The sequence below is a fragment of the Vicugna pacos genome, chromosome 6 (genome assembly GCF_048564905.1).
Source record: "Vicugna pacos chromosome 6, VicPac4, whole genome shotgun sequence".
Lineage (NCBI taxonomy): Eukaryota > Metazoa > Chordata > Mammalia > Artiodactyla > Camelidae > Vicugna > Vicugna pacos.
Window position 1 is genome coordinate 51,096,138 of NC_132992.1, and position 20,682 is coordinate 51,116,819.

Sequence of the window (20,682 nt, forward strand, 5' to 3'; positions counted from 1 at the left end):
GACCCAAATAGTAAAATTTTAATTAAATTCAAGAATACTATGCCAATGGCCAACCATGGTGTCCTTTTGTTTTCTATCTCAGAGTATGACCAGAAAATTCCTTTTTGGCCAAGATGGAGTAACAGGGGCAGAATTTATTCTGCATGCAACAAAATCAAGAACAATAATACAGAACATAAATACAAAGAAAATGTATTTATAAATGAAAATGAAAATACAAGAAAAATGAAACAGTCATTTCCAAAACACCGGACATCAAGCAATGAAGAGAAAGGAGACGAGACACAAATAAGGTAAGCCCTCCTCCTGCCCAACTTACTGGTTTGAAAGAGCTTCCAAGCCACAGTGCAAGGAGTGGATGCTGGATTAGAGCCCACCACATTCCCTAAGTTGACAAGACAGAGTTGAATTTCTGAAGAGACCAAGAAAAATGGTGTTCACAGAACAGAGTAATAGAGAGGAAAGGGCATCCTAGAGGTAGAATCCAGGAGACTCACAGAGGGTCCACCTAAAGTATTCAGCAAATTACTGGTTAGTATATGCATCTGAAGAAAGTACTTGAGGTCAAGGAAATAACCATGTAATAATAAAAAAAAAGAAGAGAATAGTACTTGGTGTTCAAACAAGGCTGTGAACAGTGTCTTTTCTTACCAGATAAACTGGAAAAATTGATTAATTCGTGGAACTTCAGACAGAATATCCAGCAAAGTCTTGAATCAGAAGTAGGAACAATAAACCCTAGAGTGGGCACTGCTCTGGACCCACTTAACACATCATTGAAAAAGGTCCAAAAGAACTAAACATTTCCAAGTAACTTCACCACACCTTAGAACAAAGTTCAAGAGAAATTTTAGGAGTTAAAAATTATCCAGCATGGAACAAAGCAAAATTCACAATGTCAGTAATCCACCAAAGATTATCAGGCAGGCAGAAATGCAGGAAAAGAGGCTCAACAGGAGGAGAAAAGTCAATCAAGACACAGAACTGACACAGACGTCTGAATTATCAAAAAGTCGTTAAAATAGTTATCAACATTACAGTAAAAAGTAGAGATGTAGAAGATATTTTTAAATGATCAAAACCAAACTTCTAAATGTGGAAACTATGTCTGAGATGAAAAAATTCTGGATAGGATAGATGCCATATCAGATATTATAGATAAAGATATCAGGGACTGTGAGGTATAACAGTAGAAACTATTCAAAATAAGATACCGAGAGAAAAAAATTAAATGAAAAGAGCATCAGTAACTTGTAGGTCAGTTTCAAGCAAACTGCTATACATGCAACTGTAGACTTTCAGTGGGAAGGGGTTGGACAGACAAAAAACTGAAATAATGGTTGATACATTTCCAAACATGATGGAGGCTTTTTCTGACAAAACTATAGACTATGAGATGAGTTATAATCAAAATTATTTTTGAAGAGTCCTAGGAAGCACCTTGGAGACCAAAATGATACAGTAGTGACATGATCTGGTGAATGGTAGTTAAGATGGGGTAGAGACAAGACCATTGGTGGTGAGTGAGGAGGTCCAGTAATTGAGAGGCTGAACTATTGAAGGATGGTTTTAATCACAGTACTATGACATAATTTATGATGACAAAAACAAGCCAATGTAAAAAAATGCTTAATTATTAATTAAATAGCATCAATATATTTTATTAATCTTGAGATTTAGTTTCTGTTGTTGTCTGTTGGGAAAGAGGGGTCAAAGTAAGTATGGTTAGAGTAAAGGAGGGACCTGAAACTCATTCATGCCTAAGGAAAGAACAAAAAGAACAAGCAATTAGGAACTAGGGAAGACAGCTGAAGCTACCCATATTGTCTTCATTCGTGTGGAAAAATGTTATAGAAACACAGTTATTTATAGATAAATCAGAACATCACTTTGAACAGGTCTTCCTTATGTTGTCAGTATTGAATGATCTTATAGGATATAATTCTTATGAGGAATTTCTCAGCAGAGCCAAATCTTCAAATCTTGTTGATAAAATCCTTTCTGAAGCAGAAATCATATTTATTTAAAGAACATAAAATCTGGCTCTAAAGAGCACAGTTAACTCCCTTGGATATCGGATTTACCTGAACAGATGCTCTGGTACTTTTATTTGAAGTAGCAAATGAGGCCACATGCATTTTCAGAATTAGCACTTATAACAGATGAAAATTGGACGTTGTACCCATTTTCACTGCTGTGGGGATTGTGCTATGAGACACCCCAGATGTTACTCTTTGGCAAACAGTTGTTATTTTTTGTTTGAAGCTCAGAAGATTATCTTACGATTCTGGATGTGTCCCAATCTTACTCTCCAAGCGTCTAGCCTAATTTAGTCAAGCCGATAATGTAAATGGACTTCCTTACTAACAAGTTTATGTGCAAAATGACAGTTCACGTGGTTTGGGAATCCTTCATGAATAACACTGCCTTACCCATGTCGTGCGATGTATTTCATTGTTTAATGAATGATGGTGGTTTGTTAAACAGAAGTCTCCGTGTTCAACATGGAGACAAATTTCTTAACTTATACTGTGTGTTACAACTTTCTCTGGGCTGTATGGGTTTTCATTATAGCATGAGATTTTAATAGATGCTGAAAGGCAGGCTGCTTCTTATTCAACAACGGTAGTTGGTTAGTTCTGTTTTTCTTTAAGTATTTATGATGTCATACTTTTCATAACTTTAATTTGTATTTTTGATTTTATTTTTTCATTTACATTCATTGAGAATTCAAACTATTTATTGAACCTCGGCAATGAAACAGAGAGATGCTGTAAATATTTGTGTGTTCCAAAATTCTTCCTTCTTGGTGGAATGTCCAAAATTGGTTTCATGTAGCCAAAATACATCACATGTAGAAATTTTCCTTTTTGCTTTCACTAATGCTGTAAATAGATGAGGCCCCACTCTTCATTCAAGCTACTTAACAAGTTCTCTTGGCCATTATATGGACGACTCTCACTGGGATCAGGTTGGGGTAATTTCTCCAGTCAATAACCACATTAAAAGAGCCAGAAGTTGTGTCTATCTATTTCAGTAAAGAAACTACCACCAGTGCAATATCCACTCTTGGAGCTGCCATTTAATTCATATCATACTAGTCTCTTTCAGGCCATTAAGACACATCTGTTTTTGCAGAGGTCATGCAGGTAAAGTGAACAGAGATGTCCTGGAAACTGCCACTCTCTATCCAAGCTACTGAATGTAGCTCTAATCTTTGCAACACCACCCCCATGTAGTATAGCTTCTTTTGAAGGGGGAGAGACCAGTTTAAGCCATTTCCATTTGACTGTTCCTAATAGTTTTTCTATAGTTCAGGGAACCAAAATGAGGATTCTGTTACCTGCAAGATTATGTCTATGAGACACCCCACAGCCACCACAGAGCTTCTCAAATGTGCTACCACATTAATTAAGTCATTATCGATTTGATGAAGCAAATGTCCTCTTGAGACCTTCTGATATATAGAGTAGGTAGTTAATTCTTTGGTCTCAAATTAAAAAAGCAACTTACTGTCTTCATCACCTTAAGGCTTTAGACCCCTTTACTAACACGCTAGGGATTATCAACATCAACAAGGCAGTGCTTATTGTCACGTGACTGGTGAGTGGTACATTTCTAGAACCTCATCATAGAATGTGCTTTCTAGAATAGTTTCTTGTACCAACTTTCTTAGCTTGAGTTTTTCCCAAAAAAGAACCTGAGATAAGCATTTAAGTGCAGTTTTAATCATCTGGGAAGTGACTCCATAAAGTTGGAGGGAGGGAGTTGGGAGAATAATTAGGGAAGTAGTTAAAGCCTAAGAGTGCATAATTGAGGTACTTCCAAGAGCAGTGGGGACTGAATTCATCACACTTCCTGAGGGGTGTTTGGAATACCTCCCATTGGTATTCTGGGGAGAGGAGGCTGAAATATTTATCCATTGCTCCCTCTGGTTGAGCTTTAGCTGGAGGAGTATTACTTCTTTTGCCTTCTGGTTGTACTTGTACGCTGACTGCAACATCAAGGAAAGTATGGGGAAGAAGATGAAAATATATTCATGGTCTGCACTTTGGGACCAAATTCTCATGCAAGGTGAGAGTCTGAGTGTGTGTGCAACTGTCCATTGTACACGTGGCTAAAATAAAAAGTACACCGATGTATGTGAGGCTGGGCTTCCACCTCAGACCAAAGGAAAAGTGATGTACAAGAGCTCAGAGAATGCTATTTTCCTGGAGCCTTCCTGAAGAATGTCATATGGGATGAGTTTCATTCAACCAAGACTAGGGAAATTTATCAGAAGGATTGCCAGTGAGAATTAAGTATATTCAGTTAGAGATCCAAGACTAACACTAGGATGGGAACAAGAGTGGATGAATACCATGTAAATGTTGTATATCCTGATTAGGTAATAGGTGGGAACCCTTTCTCCACATCCTCTTATTTTCTATACTTTTTATCACTTCGGCAATTTATCCTGGCTAATTGATTTATTCCTCCTACTGAACTTGGAGTTTTCTTGTCCTCCAAACAATGAAACCTCGACTTTGCCTAGACTAAACTAGAATTCATATATTCATGTGTACACTTCTTGTGTGTGTGTGTGTGTGTGTGTGTGTGTGTATGTTAGAATAAGCTTCAGAATACTTAAGAAGCTTGCCTAAGTGCATAGAATCCTGGTGGAGGAAAAACTAATGATCTAAAGGTAGGATTGAAGTCTACTTCTTTGGGGTCTAATACTGCGTTTCTCTGTACAATAGGATGTATCCATTTCCCACATAACTTTCAGCCCTGTGGGCTTATAATAATAGATTTTGAATTATGGTAACTTAATTTGAATAGAAATTATAATCACAGAATTTGTTGCAGATGTTGGGTTTGAAGGTTATTTGGTCCATCTTTTCTGTCAAGGCAGGGACTCCATCTGACAGGAGACAATTCAAACTATTATTTATAGTCTCCAAAAAAGAGGCCCCTCAAACCTCACAAATCAGACATACATTGAGGGCAATTTCTATTCTTAGAGGAAAGTACTTCCTTACTTTAAATTGCTCTTGTTTTTCTTAATGCATCTGTTATGGGCTGACCTTTTATTTATATGTGGCTAATTTGCTAATACGTATGAGAGTGAAAGAATCCCAAGTTGTCTGTCTCTTTGTCTGTCTGTCATCTATGTATTCAAATTAGGTTAGAGACACAAGAAAGACTCCAAACCTATATATCTATATACCTATATCTATATCTACACATATTTATATACACACACATATATATACACATATACATATATTTTAAATGTACTTTAAGCAGACAAGACTCCAAAACACTAGAAGGAAATGAAGGAATTCAAGAGTTAATCACATTTCATTAAAAAAAAACCTCATAATTTATTTTTGCCTCACAGCCCAAGTTTGACTTACCTAAACAGCTATTTCCCACCTGAAAAGTATGACTGCCAACTTGAGAAATCCTGAGCTGGAACAGATGACCTTTTGGTTTCTGCCTTGAAATACCTGGAGAAGTATTTAGAAGTTTTAATAATAGAAGTTTTCTATTATGAAATAGAAAGTTTTCTATAGAAAATAGAAGTTTTCTATTATGATTGTGTGATTTCCCTTATTTGCTGGAAAATAATAAGCTATAGCGTGTATATGTATTTCCCCACAATTTGTAAGACATGCACCTGTCTTTATTATTTCTGAACACAATCCATTACAGTGCTTCTGTTTATCATTATGACACTGCCAGTTTTTTTGGTTAGTATGTATATACCTCAAAAATTTTGAGATATCACAGATATGACATTCCTAATACGGCAGCGTCAAATTAAAATTATGCAAAAAGAATAATGAAATGAAACAAAGGATGTGTGTATTGTTAATGATTTTAAAATCAAGCCAGAGAATGCCATATGGCCTGCTATTCTGAAAGCAAAAGAACCCCAAACATATCTTATAAAACGGGCTTACCTTTTACCTTCTGAGTCTGGTATTATAGAAATCCTTAAGAGAATGCCACAGAAGTGAGGGCAGCTCCCATATCCAAAGAACACACTAGTTTTCCTGCTGAGATGGCGTATTTAGTATAGTATGCTCTAGATTCCTCAGCGTATCTAAGGCTTTAAACTTCAAACAGCTCCCTAAAGAGGTGAGAAGAAGGAGACGTGTGAAGTTGACATCTTGTCCAGACTGTGCCAGGAAAGGCAGATAAGAATACAATGGACTTCCCTGTTACAATTGCATCTTTCTAAATAATGGTAAAGAGGATCTGATATATTTTAGTGGCAATCATTTCACTTATTCCTTTATTCAAAAATCTCAAACTAGTCCAGAGTAAAACATTCCCATCACTAAACATGACGTTGAATAGAGTTAAGATGCAATATAATACAATAAACTGTGAGTTAAAGATTGCCCATATCACTGTTCTTTCCTGCAAAACGATTTTGGTTCTTTTCTAGTTGTGTCATTTGCTGGACGTATTTCATGTGCATAAATAGAAGGTGTTGACCTCGCTTTCCCTGAGAATGTACATTCACTACCTAATCAAAGATCTCCCTATGCGATTTATTCTATTTGCTCCTTATTATTTACAATTTGTTCTTCTTATCTGGTGGCTCAAATAAGATTCATTCTTGGAAAACTGTATATACTATTGAAACTTTACTTGCAAAATACTCAAGCAATATTAATTTTCACTTCGTTTCATTTATGTGGCTCAACCAATCATGGAGACTGAATCCCAGAAGAGACTTTTGGATTTCAAATTATCTATATTTAAAATTTTTTAACTATAAAATTAATACATTATTGTAGTAAAAAATAGAACACAATTCAGCTAACAATAATGGCTTAGGTTATATCCTTCAAGGTCTTTCCTTTTGCTCATACAAACATACTCAAGCCATAAATACTTATATGGGAGGTTTGTTTGTGAATTTTTTTCCAAAATTGAATTATACTACAAATCTTACTGATTACTACTTTTTATCTTAGCATGTTTTTCATGGATATACTTACAAGTTAGTAGATAGGATGCAACTCAATATTTTCTACTTCCTTTTGCACATAAACAGGTGTATATATAGTAGTGCATATATTGATTAATTTCATTTTTTTTTTAATTTTAAAAAATGACTTCCCTGCTTCTTCCTTCTTGATTCCCCTTCAAGCCAAATAACCTGAGTCAACAACTCAGAGTATATTCTTTAATGCTTTTTAACACAATCATATACCCATGCACATACATACAATTATGTATTTCTTTTCTTCACTGTACAATACCTATGTAAAATAGTCTAAGCCTCTGTTAATGGATGCAATCTATAATTTATATTGGTTAGCTCCACAGTAATTCTTACTCAGTTCAAGCGTAATTTATTATAATGAACAGGTTGAAGAGCGAGCACTACGTTTTCCTGTCTCATTCATAGCTAGAGCTCTGATTTGGGAGATAAATTATGGGCAAGACATCCATTTTGCTGGCATGTTTCATGGTAGGCACACTAAGTTTGTGGAGTTTGCAGCTTTGGCAGTACCTTGCTGATTCTCAAGTTCTTGATCATGACTCTCCTGTCTTGCCAGAAGAACGGCATGGTTTTGGGAATCCTTTAGTTGTGTGGTGAAGCCATCTCACATCAGCTAATCAAGGCTATTGTACATATTTCTTCTCTACTTTGTCATGTCAGTGGATTGAAACTGTCCATGGTGGGAGTATTTGTACTACTACCTGCACTGGACAAGTTATATGAGGAAATAACTAGGTTCAGGGTTCCTTAGCTTACTGGGATCACAGAATGATGGAGCATCTTTTATTATCCTGAATGAAAGTCATCACTTGTTTCAGAGGCACTGGAACAAAAATTAGAATAGTGCATGAATGAAGTTTAATTTTCATCTTCTGTTTCCTTATGCAGAAAAAGGGGGGGAAAGGGAAATGAATAAAAAACATTGGAACCCACTTGGAAGAACTGAGACAACTGCAGTTTCCCCGCATTCCCAGATGTCCCTGAGACCCCACTGGTAACAGAATTGGCCCTTCCTCACCTGTCTGAAGATGCTAGTCTTATCTTGGTAAAAGACCATGTAACATGAGTAATCTTGCAAGAAGATATCAACTTCTTTTATGCTCTACCACTACCACCCACCATTACCTCTACATCCATAACTTGAGTCAGATACTTGCATGCCCAAGGGACAAACTACAAGGAATACTCACTCCAGAGGAGGAAATTTGAGATTTTGATAACTAAATCACTGAACGCAAATGATTTGTACAAAAAATGGATTTTGAATTTAATAGACAAAAGAAGATTGAACAAGTCCTAGGTGAGACTGAATTTGTTAATATGGGTGCACTTACCCAAGACTGTAGGTTAACCTAGGTGGTAAGAATGGGTCTCATTATTTTTTGTGTTGATTGGGCAAATCTAGACTTACAGTGGTCAGTGATGAATGGATTTGAGATTATAAAATTATTTGTTTTTATTTTAGTGTAGAAAACAAATCTGCTCCTATTAGATTCCAGATATAGAAAGATATCAGTGCTCTCAGATCATAGGATGGGAGTGAAAGTGGACCTTGAGGTGGCCAGAGGCCAGGTTAACAAACAATATTGTCATTTTCTATTTGTGCTACCATGATGTGAGTGTTTATAAAGTGCCGGTTGAAGAATGGATTTGCTAAAGTATGTTCATGGGAATGTTACACTGGATTTATCAGGAGTATCCTCTTATCCGCCACTTGACTATGTTCTCTGGAAAACTTAGAGAAAATTTCTTTACCAGACCCTTGAGAAATACACTGGAGAAGGGAGTACAAGCATCCTCGAAAGGATCTTCAAAGACAAGGGAAAGGGTTCTCATTCTCTATAGGCTGAGAATAAAAATGGAAGATGCTGTCACTGCATTTGATTTATGGATCTCAATTTGGACAAAGGATGCAGTTTAGGAAACAATCAGCTTTTAAGACAGCAAGATCCCTTTGAGTGAAGGGGCGGCCCATTACACTTGAGATGTGGCCTTAGTAACGTCATACTTGCATTCTGTAAATGTTCCTTTTACTCAGCTTCAGAGGGAGTGGTGGTAATTGTGCACTGATGTAATAGAAATGTGAAATCCAAGGGGTGATTAGAGAGATTCTGAATGTCACAGTGATATACTTATCAGAGAGGAGGCTTATGGAAATAAGTAATGTATAGTTTTGGTCCAAGCCTGTCTCACATTGGTTCCAGTTGCATGGATGAGACTATGCACTGATGCTGTTGATCCTGTTACAAAGTTATTATCTCAATAACAGGCATAGTACATATAGGTTTATAATAAACGGCAGAGTCCTTACCCTGCCCCTCTGAACTGTGGAGTGAGGGCCATCAGGATAGGAAAACTCAAGTGGAAATCCCTGGATCATTCCCTTTCTTATCATGATGATCTTTCAGAAGATATGTCATGTTCTGTTAGAGAATTGGAGCAAGTGGGATCACCACTTCAGCCCTGGAACATGCAGGTGTACTGATTCTTATCATAGCATATTTAAGTACTATATTTATGCTTAAAGGAGACAGATTTATGTTTCCTGGAGAATATTGAAAACATAGTAATGTGATGATTCCAGTTTCAGCTGTGTCCCAGATGTGTTATCCTATTGGAGCAAACCAATAAAATCAGGTTGTCAGGTTCCTACCAAGGCACCAGAAGGAAACCTTTCTGCTTCCATAGTCTCCTCTGGGCTGAAGTAGGCTGAACCAACTTATTTAGCTTGGGGAATTTTGCAGGGCTCAGTTGTTCTTGGAACCCATCATATTCTGCTCCTAATCATCAGCCTCCTGACACACATCCCCCAGCCCCTTTATGGCACCCCCTGTGCTCTTGTCTGGCCCACAGGAGGAAACATAGCAATTCTCTATCTGTACCAAGTGGTACATGCTACTCTGCAGGCCCAAAAGCTCTTTTTTTTTTTTTTAACCCATGATGAAATTTTATTGAGTTATTCTACAATTATGCTACAATTTTCATTGTTTTATGTTACTAAGGTTTCTACTTTTCTAATCTGTTTCTCCCCAAAAGCTCTTTTACACAGGATGGGTGAATATGTTGGTATTGGAGTTGTGACTGGAAGGAAGTGGTTTTGCTCTGATTCCATACACCTAAAGTTCACATAATATAATAAAGAATTTGTCTGATCTTTGTCCTGGGTACCTGGGAGAGAAACTCAAACCCTTGGATTTTCCTGAGTGATAGGAGTACCTTTGTTATTCATGGTGGGCCCTGATGGTTTACTTGGAGGTGACTCTTAGTGCCTTTTGATATTTATGCCAGAGATGACTCAGAATTGGGGATGGTCATGCCACGAAGACCAACCATGTGATTAGAAGGTTTGGGCTTTGAGTTGTATGATACCAGGGTAACCTCCCAAGCTCTGGGGAGGGAGACTATAGGCTACAGATGAGTTCCAACAGGTAGTCAATGATCCAATCAATAATATCTGGGATAAGAAACCTCAGTTAAATCTCTAGACACTGAAGTTTGGTGGAGCTTCCTGAGGGTGGAGACAACAGTGTGTCCAGAGGGTAATATGCCCTGATTGCACAGGGAAGAAGCACAGAAGCTATGTGCTCAGGACCCTTCAAAACCTGCTCTTTTGTGTCTCTTCATTTTGGCTGGTCCTGATTTATATTCTTTAAAATAAAACTGTAATAATACCTAAAGCATTTTCCTAGGTTCTGGAGTTGTTCTAGTGAATTATAGAACCTGAGTGGGTTGTGGGAACCTCCAGGATTTGTAGCCAGTTGGTTAGAAGTGCAGGTAGCCTGAAAACCCCTGAATTTGCATCTAGCATTAGAATGGGGACAGTCTCACTGGAACCCTTGCTTTTTAACTTGTGGAGTCTGATCTATATACATATATATATATATATATATATATATATATATATATATATACACACACACACACACATACACATATATATTTAATTGAAGTATAGTTGATTTACAATGTGGTGTTAGTTTCTGGTGTGCAGCAAAGTGATTCAGGTATATATATATATTATATATGAATATATTTTATATTCATATATAATATATATCTATAAAATATATATTATATATTATATATATTCTTTTTAAGATTATTTTCCATCATAGTTTATTACAAGATATTGAATATAGTTCCCTGTACTATACAGTAGGACCTTGTTGTTTATCTATTTTATGCATAGTAGTATGTATCTGCTAATCCTAAACTCCTTATTTATCCCTCCCCTCCTTTCCCCTTTGGTAGTCATAGGTTTCTTTTCTGTCTGTGAGTCTGTTTTTGTTTTGTAAATAAGTGCATTTATATTATTATTATATATATATTTATATTATATTATATATATTATATAATAAATAATATTGTATGGTATTTATCTTTCTCTGCCCGGCTTACTTACCTTAGTATAATCATCTCTAGGTACATCCATGTTGCTGAAAATGGCATTATTTCACTCTTTTTTATGGCTGAATAATAGGTTTAGGTTGTTTCCATGTCTTAACTATTGTAAACAGTGCTGCTGTGAACATTGGGGTGCGTGTACCTTTTCAAATTAGAGTTTTCTCTGGATATATGCCCCAGAGTAGGGATCATAAGGTAACTCTATTTTCAGTTGTTTGAAGGAAACTCCATACTGTTCTCTATAGTGGCTGCATCAGTTTACATTCACACCAACAGTGTAGGAAGGCTCCTTTTTTTCCGTATCTTCTCCAGCATTTATTTGTAAACTTTTCGATGATGGCCATCCTGACTGGTTGAGGTGATCCCCTGTGGAGTCTGATATTAATCCTGGGTGATTGCCTTGCAGTATTTTATCCCCTCATACAAAGTTTTAACCAAATAAAATAAATAGTGTTTGTGCTTGATACAGAAAATATTTGTGCTGTGATGAATGTAATGTCAAATATTAGCTTGTCCAGTTGTCTCTGGGCTATTTAATTTAGTTGGTCCTACTGCCAGCCAATGAGAGTAAGTTTATTTCTTATGCAACTGTTAGCTTTATGATATTCTAGTGGTCTCATATGATAAATCAGTTAGAAAACACTTTGTAAATGCATTGCTATCATGATTCTTTCTGTTACCCATTTTATCTTCAGTGACTAGCAAAGGGCCTAGCATGCATTATATAAAGACTCAAATACCTGGTGAATGTTGAAGATTGGTAGAAAGTTTTCTCCTCTAAGAATATTCTATTCTAATTGACAAAAACAAAACAAAAAAACAGTTTGGAAAGCATATGTTCTACTGATAAAGTGTAACTAAAATCATCATTTATTTCATAGAAGTTTTATTCTTTTCTGTGATTGACTTATGGGTGTGAGTTAGATTAGTATCTATACAGTGAATTAGAGCTTTCCCACTAAGAAGCCATAAATATGTTACAGGGTTACCTCTCTTCAGGGATCACCAGAGACCTCAGCCAGTTTCTTCTAGCTTCATCTGGAGCTTCACATAAGGAAGCTCAAACAGAACTTGCCACACACATTACCTGTAGACAGCAAATACAAAAAGCCAAAAGCCAGTACCGACAGCTTTGATGCATGGCCAAGGAAGTTCCATGCACTGGACACCTACCTCATTAAGCAGCTGCAGATGCTCCCTGGTTCCTAGTAGCAAGGAGTCTGTGCTGCTGCAAGAAAGGGTATTCCAGGTCCTAAAATATGAAAAGCATGGTGAACTGTACAGCTGATTGCCAGTGGGATTGTGGGCAGATCAGAGAGAAAGGGAGCAGGCAGGTACTTAGGATTTTTACTCTGCAAATACATGTCAATTCCTTAAATTTGGGCACCATTATTATTTTAAAATATTTGATATGAAATGCTTCAATTGCATTCAAAATCAAATCATGCCATCAATATTTAGCATTTCTTTTCTAACTGAAGAGCAAGAAGAAATACGGATTTTTAAAATACAACTCTTCCTCACATAGTTTTGGATGGTGATAAAAGTTGGCTTATAATTTATCATCTACATATGCAGAGTTTCTTGCAGATGGTTACCAATAAGAATCCGAATATATAATCACTTAAATATTTGGGTAAGCATTCAATATAGCCATTTTAAACATAAAGCCAGATCTAAAAGATTTATGTTTACGCTTGTGGCACAAACTTATCTATTCCAATAGTAATCTTTATATTTCATTTCCTTAAAATTATATAATATACTCAAAATGAAATAAATTTTAACATCCAATCACATTTAGACAACTCTTGCAGTTCAATCCAGGATTAAAAATCTTAGTAATTTTTTTCTGAGTGCCATAAGGTATAAAAGTTTGGGAAGCTCTGCTCTAGGGGAACTGAAAAACTGGTTTACCATATAAAAGATAGACTAAATTTACATATAATTAATTCATTTCATTGTGTTATACAGTGGTAATTTATTCTTAAAATATATCTATGAAATTCCCTTATATAAGTTTATTAGTAATTTTAAGCTGCAATGTGCTTTTAAAATTATATATGTATGTGTGAATATATACATATATATTTTTTCCTCATTGATTTTTAATAAAGCAATACCTAAGATACTTCCCAGGGAAGTAAAAATATTTTCAAAATTGTATTCTAAAAAACATTGAAAGATTGAGCCAGAGGCATAGCTTAAGGGCAATAACACTCATCTTACAGATGAATTGGAAGTGAATGCTTAAATATTGTACATAAAAAGGGAATGAAATTTATTAAGGTTGCTAGTACATAGCTTGGAGAGAAGGAATTCAGAATAATACTGGGAAACTATTAACCTACTTCACCTCAATTGATGATGAAAGATTTGGGCCAACGTAAAACATGCCTCAGGACTTGCTTCACATGCAAGTCATAAAAGCCAGGTGTTCTTATGTCTGATAAATGCATTAATAAACTCTGTATTTTCTCCTCTAAGTTTTACAACTTAATATAATACTATGACATTTATTATTCCTATTAAAAAAATAAAAGTGATCATTGAAGTGGTTATTCACATGATTCTGAAAAAGACGTATGTGTCTGTAAGTATTTTGCTTATTTGCTCTAGTTTTTTTGAATCAGTATATTCAAGTATTGAATAATAAACCAATAATTTGCCTAATATCACAACTTTATTTTGACTGTAGATAAATGCTTAATGATGGAATAATAGAATCTTAGAGCTGAAAGAAGTCATCTATGTCGGCTCCTTACGTAACTGAAGAAATCCAGCTGAAAATAGGCTACACAACTTTCTAGATTCTGTAGCCTCTATAGTCTGTATACAGACACCCTCCATGTCACTGAAAAATGCCAACGAGAGATCTTGATTTTTTCCTGTATACAATTACAACAAAGACAAGAGCTGATATTTATAGAACGTCAACATATGCAAGACACCGCCTGGGATGCTCTGTATGTTTCACCTCATTTAGGCTCAGCAACAATACGAACATGTTAGAATTGCCATCACTCTTTTACAAAAGGGGAAATTCAGTCAGTCATTCAAAGGTTGTAAATGGTTACCAGTTTATGTAGCTATTAAGTAGCAGAAACAGGATTTGAACCCAGACAATCTGGTTTTCTAGATCCAAAGAGCTTTCTCACAACAGTTAAACCCCTTTCCATGAGCACAACAAGGTATTCGTGACACATGGTAATTAAATGAAATCTATTTGTTACCAGACAGGTATTTCTAACCACACAATATTGGTTTAACTGTAGAATGTAACTCATACTTTCTCATACTGATGTCTTTATATACAAAATGTCCTTCCAATTTCCTCTTCTGATGTGGTGACAGCTCACATTACACAACAGGGTCAATACCATGACAATTAGGAAAAAGAAAACACTATCAACACAAAGGAACCAACTTTCTCTCTCGGTGAGTTCTAGAAAAATATGTTATTGTAGAGGGAGAGTGTTGGAACATTAAGATAGGCGTCTCAGCTGCAAATTCCTATAACCCCCAAAAGATATTTTCCTTGTTTTATAACAGTAAAAGAGAAGTTTCTAGAGAGATTTGCTTTCTACATACAATGAAACCTTTAGTAATTATAGAAGAAAATACTGTCCTAACTATAAATTTCCAATACCCCTGAATAGTCAAATTGGTCAATTTCCAGTGTTATCTTAAAAATAGGCATTTTTTCCATGTTCTAAGTCCTTCTCTGTCTGTCTGTCTCTCTCTCTCTCACACACACACAGACACACACACAAACACACACCTTTCAATTATATATATTCAATATGTATTTATATATTATGTTTAATATAATTTTATTAACATTATAAATAAATTTTGTATTTTAACCACTTGGCCAATTAACTTCTCTCCTCTTTAGCCTACACATCTATGGTAGAATAATAGATCCTATCATTATCCAGAATTTTTCCATCCCTAAAATCCATTTGTAAAACTATTCTCTCTGGCCACTTCATTATGTCTGTCAGTCTCACCCTCATTCCAGTTATATATGTACACTGTCCTCTACACTCTACTAATAAATTGTTTTTATTCTCTGACTTCCACCAAGCCAAAGGCTGTTTCACCAATAATCTATTCTCCTTAACTCTCTGGTCTTCCACTATTTCACCAAAGAAAACTTTTCCCTGATGGAGTCAAGTTTCATCATTTCTACTTTTGAATGCTAAATGCAGCTGGAGAAAATTACACAGTATTTTTACTTGGTGTTATAAAAAATATGATTTCTAACCCCAAAGGGAGACTAATAAAGAAGAGATATAAAGACAAATAATCTTGCCTATTGCCCATTCATTTGTGTGTGAAATAGGAGCCAAATTATCTTTTGCAAAAGTGGAAAGTGTGTGTGGTAAACATAAAATGCGTATGGCAGAAATAGAAATTATCTTTTTATTATTATAGAAAATGTAAATTAACTATTTTACCTTTATTTTCAACATACATGTGTGTTTGTATGTGTCTCTGTGTTTTACTACGTGTCATATACTTCTATTTTCTGAAAACACAGAAGAACAAAATAGATGACATTTGCCCTCAAGAAGCTTAGAATTTATGGGGAGAGATAGACATTTTTAAGGGTAGGAATTATGCAGATAATTATTCACTTAGACTTGTGATGTGTCTCAAAGGGAAGGCTGGGTGTATTATGAGAGCCTGAAAGATACTTGACCTATGATGGAGTAATTTCCTAAAAATTGACATGAAAAAGTTGCCAGTTAAAAAAAAAATACCATGGGGCAAGAGAAAAGAATATTTCAGCAATAAAATCTAGCATATTAGAAGGCAATGAAATAGGAAGAATTTTGTCTGCTAATAAGGAAACAAACAAAAAAGGCTTGTGAGTCTGGTAAGCAAGAGAAAGATTGTTTCATGATGAGACTAGGGTGTTTGCTAGGGAGCATATTTTGAAGATCTCTTTAGACCTTTAAAGAATTTGGAAGTTGTGATGAGAAGACACTTAAGGCAAGTGAGTTATATGGAAATGTTTGCATACTTAATCCAGTTGTTCCATGTACAATTATTGGTATGGAGAAGACAACATTACATAGGTCAAAACTTATTAGTAACTTATTGAAATACTCTAAAAAAATGATATGAATTCCTTACAGAGAGTGTAGGTGAAGAGGCTCTTTTTCCTCCTTTTGTGTCAGGATGCAATGCCTGAAACAACTGCCACCATCTTGGAACCAGCCCGAGGGTGAAGGTGCACCAAGGATGGTAGCCTCAAGGGATGGAAGACATTGAGTCTTTGATAGCTTTACTGAATCCTTGAATCTATTATCCTGAGGATAAACTAGGATTCCCAGCTGTGAGAACTGAGGCCTGAAGAAAAAGACCTGAAAGCTATACAAGAATAATTTCTCAGAGAACTGGATTTCTTTAGGACTTAAGATTCTTTCTTGTGTGAGAAAAAGGCCTTGACCAGTTTTAGCAATGCCTTAAAAGTCTGAAGAACAAGAAACCATTTTTAGAGAATGGGATATTTTAATTAGTGATTTTGTGGGTGACAAGTTTTGAATATTGGTAGAGGCCAAGCTGTAAGAAAGGTTTAACTTCATTGGCAATAAAAATGGTCAAGGAGATGAGAGCTTTGAATTGGATAGATTGTCAGTGAGAAATTGGAACATATCTAGGATTATGGCAGAAAAATTGTGGTGGGGAGGAAGAGACTATTTGAGTGCAGAATGGAAGTCTTTATATAGTGAGGTAAAGTGACAGGGAACTAAGTAAATGACAGAAGTAAGGGGGAGAATGTAATTGTATAACCACACGTCTCAATGGAGCAGGGAGAAGGACATCAGTATAACTGGAATGACATTAGACTCATGATCTTGTTGTATTATGAGATTTGAAAGAATGCACGGCCTACACTTCAGGAAGCACAAAGTAAGCGGTGTTACTGAAAGCTCATTCTTATTTTTGAGGCTCATGGATGGAAATGAAATCCAGAGGGAAAGACAAAAGGGGAATTTAAAAATTTTTTGCAGCAGAAATTCAGAAAGACACAAGGAAAGATTTAGCCAGGATGGGGAAAATGCAGAAGTTGGATACAAAGTGAGAAAAACCAAACCAGTCTAAAGATACAGTAGACTAGAATATAAATAGCAGGAGAGAGTGTTACCACATTAGTCATAGACTCATGATAGATGCATTAGAGTCCTGGTGGATTTCTTCTTAATGACGTCTTGGAGGGTTTGTGTTTATGATAAATTGTCTGCATTCTGAGAAGGAAGTCCTGCTGTTTGTTAAGGAGCGAGGTATTATTTTCTTCTGCAGGAGCTGGCATCTGCAAGGGTACAGTCAGTATGAGTGACCGAGAAATAAGTGTTTTATTTGACTACTGGAGGAAAGAAAATGTCTCCAGGAATACTAGCTTTAGATTTAAAAATAAATTCAAATGAGATTATTGTCAGTACATTATTGTTAAAAGTCTGTGTATTAAATATTATCAATATGATAAGCAAGTCATTTTGTTTCAACATAGAATCCTGTCTTAGTGTTTGTTTATCCATGGATTCAGGCTAACAGAGGCACCGATTTCCAACAAGACTAAACAAAAAAGCACTGTTGATTCTAAAAATAATACCATGGCCAACATAATGCCAATAAATTTTAAAATTTAACTAAAATTGATAAATTCATTGAAAAAAATCTTCTATCTCTTATATAAATAGAATCTATGCTTAAAAACTTTGCCATAAACTTAGTTCCACATCCTCACATTTTCACTGCTGGATCCCCAAAATGTAAAGAAAATATAAGATCAATGTAAAACAAATCTTTCCAAAAAGAGAAAAAAAATCCTAATGATTGATTTTATATGGTTTGAACAAACTTGATACAAAAATCTATATGCCAGTCTCCCTGATAAATCTCTATTTTACTGAAGTATAGTTGCTGAACGATAGTATATGTTACAGGCATACAATATAGTGATTCATAATTTTAAAGATTATATTCCATTTATGGTTATTATAAAATATTGGCCATATTTCCCACGTTGTACAGTATATCCTTGTAGCTTCTTTTATACCTAAGTTTTTATCTCTTACTCCCTTCCCGTAGCTTGCCAGCCCCTGCTTCCCTCACCCCACTGGTAACCACTAGTTTGTTCTCTATATCTGTGCATCTCCTTTTTTTTATTATATCCACTAACTTGTATTTTTTAGATTCCACATAAAAGGGATATCATATAATATTTTTCTTGACTTATATTTGACTTATTTCACTTAGCATAATGCCCTCCAAGTCTACCCATGTTGCTACAAATGGCATTCTTTTATTATTTTTATGGGTGAGTAGTATTCAATTGTGTGTGTGTATGTGTGTGTGTGTGTGTGTGTGTGTGTGTGTGTTCCACATCTTCTTTATCCATTCATCTATTGATGCATACTTATGTTGCTTCTGTATCTTGGCAATTGTAAATAATGCTGCTATGAACATTGGGGTGTATGTATTTTTTTAAATTAGTGTTTTTGGGGTTTTTTTCATATATATATAGCCAGAAGTGAAATTGCTGGGTTATATATTAGTTCTATTTTTAGTTTTGTGAGAAACCTCCATACTGTTTTCCACAGTGACTGTACCAATTTAGATTCCCAACAACAACGTATGAGGGTTCCCTTTTCTCCACATCCTCGTCAACATTTGTTGCTTGTGCCCTTTTTGGTGACAGCCATTCTAACAGGTGTGAGGTGATATCTTATTGTGATTTTGATTTGTATTTCCTGATAATTAGGGATGTTGAACATCTTTTTATGTGACTGTTAGCATCTGCAGGTCTTCTTTGGAAAAATGTCTATTTAGTTCTTTGCCTGGTTTTTAAATCAAATTATTTACTTTTTTGATATTGAGTTGTATGAGCTGTTTATATATATTGGATATTAATACCTTATTGGTGATATCAATTGCAAATATTTTCTCCCAGTTCATAGGTTGTCTTTTCATTTTGTTTATGGTTTCCTTTGCTGTGCAAAACCTTTTAAGTTTAATTAGGTAATTTTACTTTATTTTTGCTTTTGTTTTCTTTACTCTAGAAGATGGATTCAAAAGCATATTGCCATGATGTATGTCAAAGTGTGTTCTGTAGAGATTAATGCCTTAGCTATCAGCTAACTTGATTCCATTTGACTATCTTTTTATGTCATGCATATTTCCTACTTTATTCAATCAGCACAGACTCTGCTATACACAGAACCAACCAGCTGTGAGTCAAGGGAGTGTTTACTGAGTGGTTCATTACCATCAGGTAATTAGTTCATTGCACAGTCAAAATAATTTCAGTGTTTTTGTATGGAGATACAATAACAAAATACAATTTAAAGAAATTTACATTTGGATCTGCAATTCTGATCCACAGACAAAGACACAATTACTTTTAAACTTTCTATATTAATTCAGCAAATATTTTTTAAATAACCAACACATCCAGGTACTCATCTAGTTCTCTAGGATAGAATAGTGAACAAAAAACAGAAACATTCCTGTCCTTGTAGAATTTTCACTCCAGTGGAAGGAGGCAGACATTAATAAATGAGAATAGTACAAAAAAGGAATTATTAAGGTAAATATATTACATCAATAAACGCTGCAGACAAAGGAAAGAGTAAAGAAGGGTAGAGGGCATTTGGGAATGCTGGAGAGGGAGTAGATTGCAACTTTCAACAGGGTGATCAGGATAAACCTTATTGGAAAAACAGCATTTGAACTAAGACTTAAAGAAAGTTAAAAAGGTAGACACACAGGTAACTGAGTGAAGAAGAATCTAGTCAAAGGAAACAGTCAGTGCAGACTCCTCTACGGTGGAGTGTTCCTGGTGTGTTAAAGGGAAGGACCACATGATGCTGCTTTGTGCAAAGCAGAGTGCTTAAGAGGGAGAGGAGTAAAATACAAGGTTAGAGAGTAACTGGGGGCCATTACTAGAAATTTGTCTTTTATACCAAGTGAAAATATTGCATATTTTCAGCAAATTTGAGTGAGATAAATGGAGTTTCATTTGAAAGTGATCACTCTAGGTGTTGTGTTTCATGGAAACTATCAAGGGAAGGGCAAAAACAGGAGAAGTTGTAGGAAGACTATTTCAGTAATCCAGGAAAGTAAGGATAAAGATAAGGTGCAAAGAAGGAAAGGTCACAACAGAGGTGATGAAAAATAGTTACATGCTACATGGAGTATGTTTAGACCAAAGCAAGTAGAATTTCCAGACTGGATATGAGATGTGAGAGGAAAAGAGG

The 20,682-nt window shown here is 35.5% G+C and overlaps 1 long non-coding RNA gene across 1 annotated transcript in view; it reads left to right on the forward strand.

Annotated features, from left to right (window-relative positions):
• The first annotated feature begins 219 nt into the window (after window positions 1–219).
• The window catches only part of LOC140696915 (uncharacterized), a 187,593-nt gene continuing 167,130 nt past the window's right edge, over window positions 220–20,682 (forward strand). Inside the window, exon 1 of the long non-coding RNA XR_012073586.1 lies at window positions 220–293. This is a non-coding gene — a long non-coding RNA (uncharacterized lncRNA). The remainder of the gene's footprint in view (window positions 294–20,682) is intronic.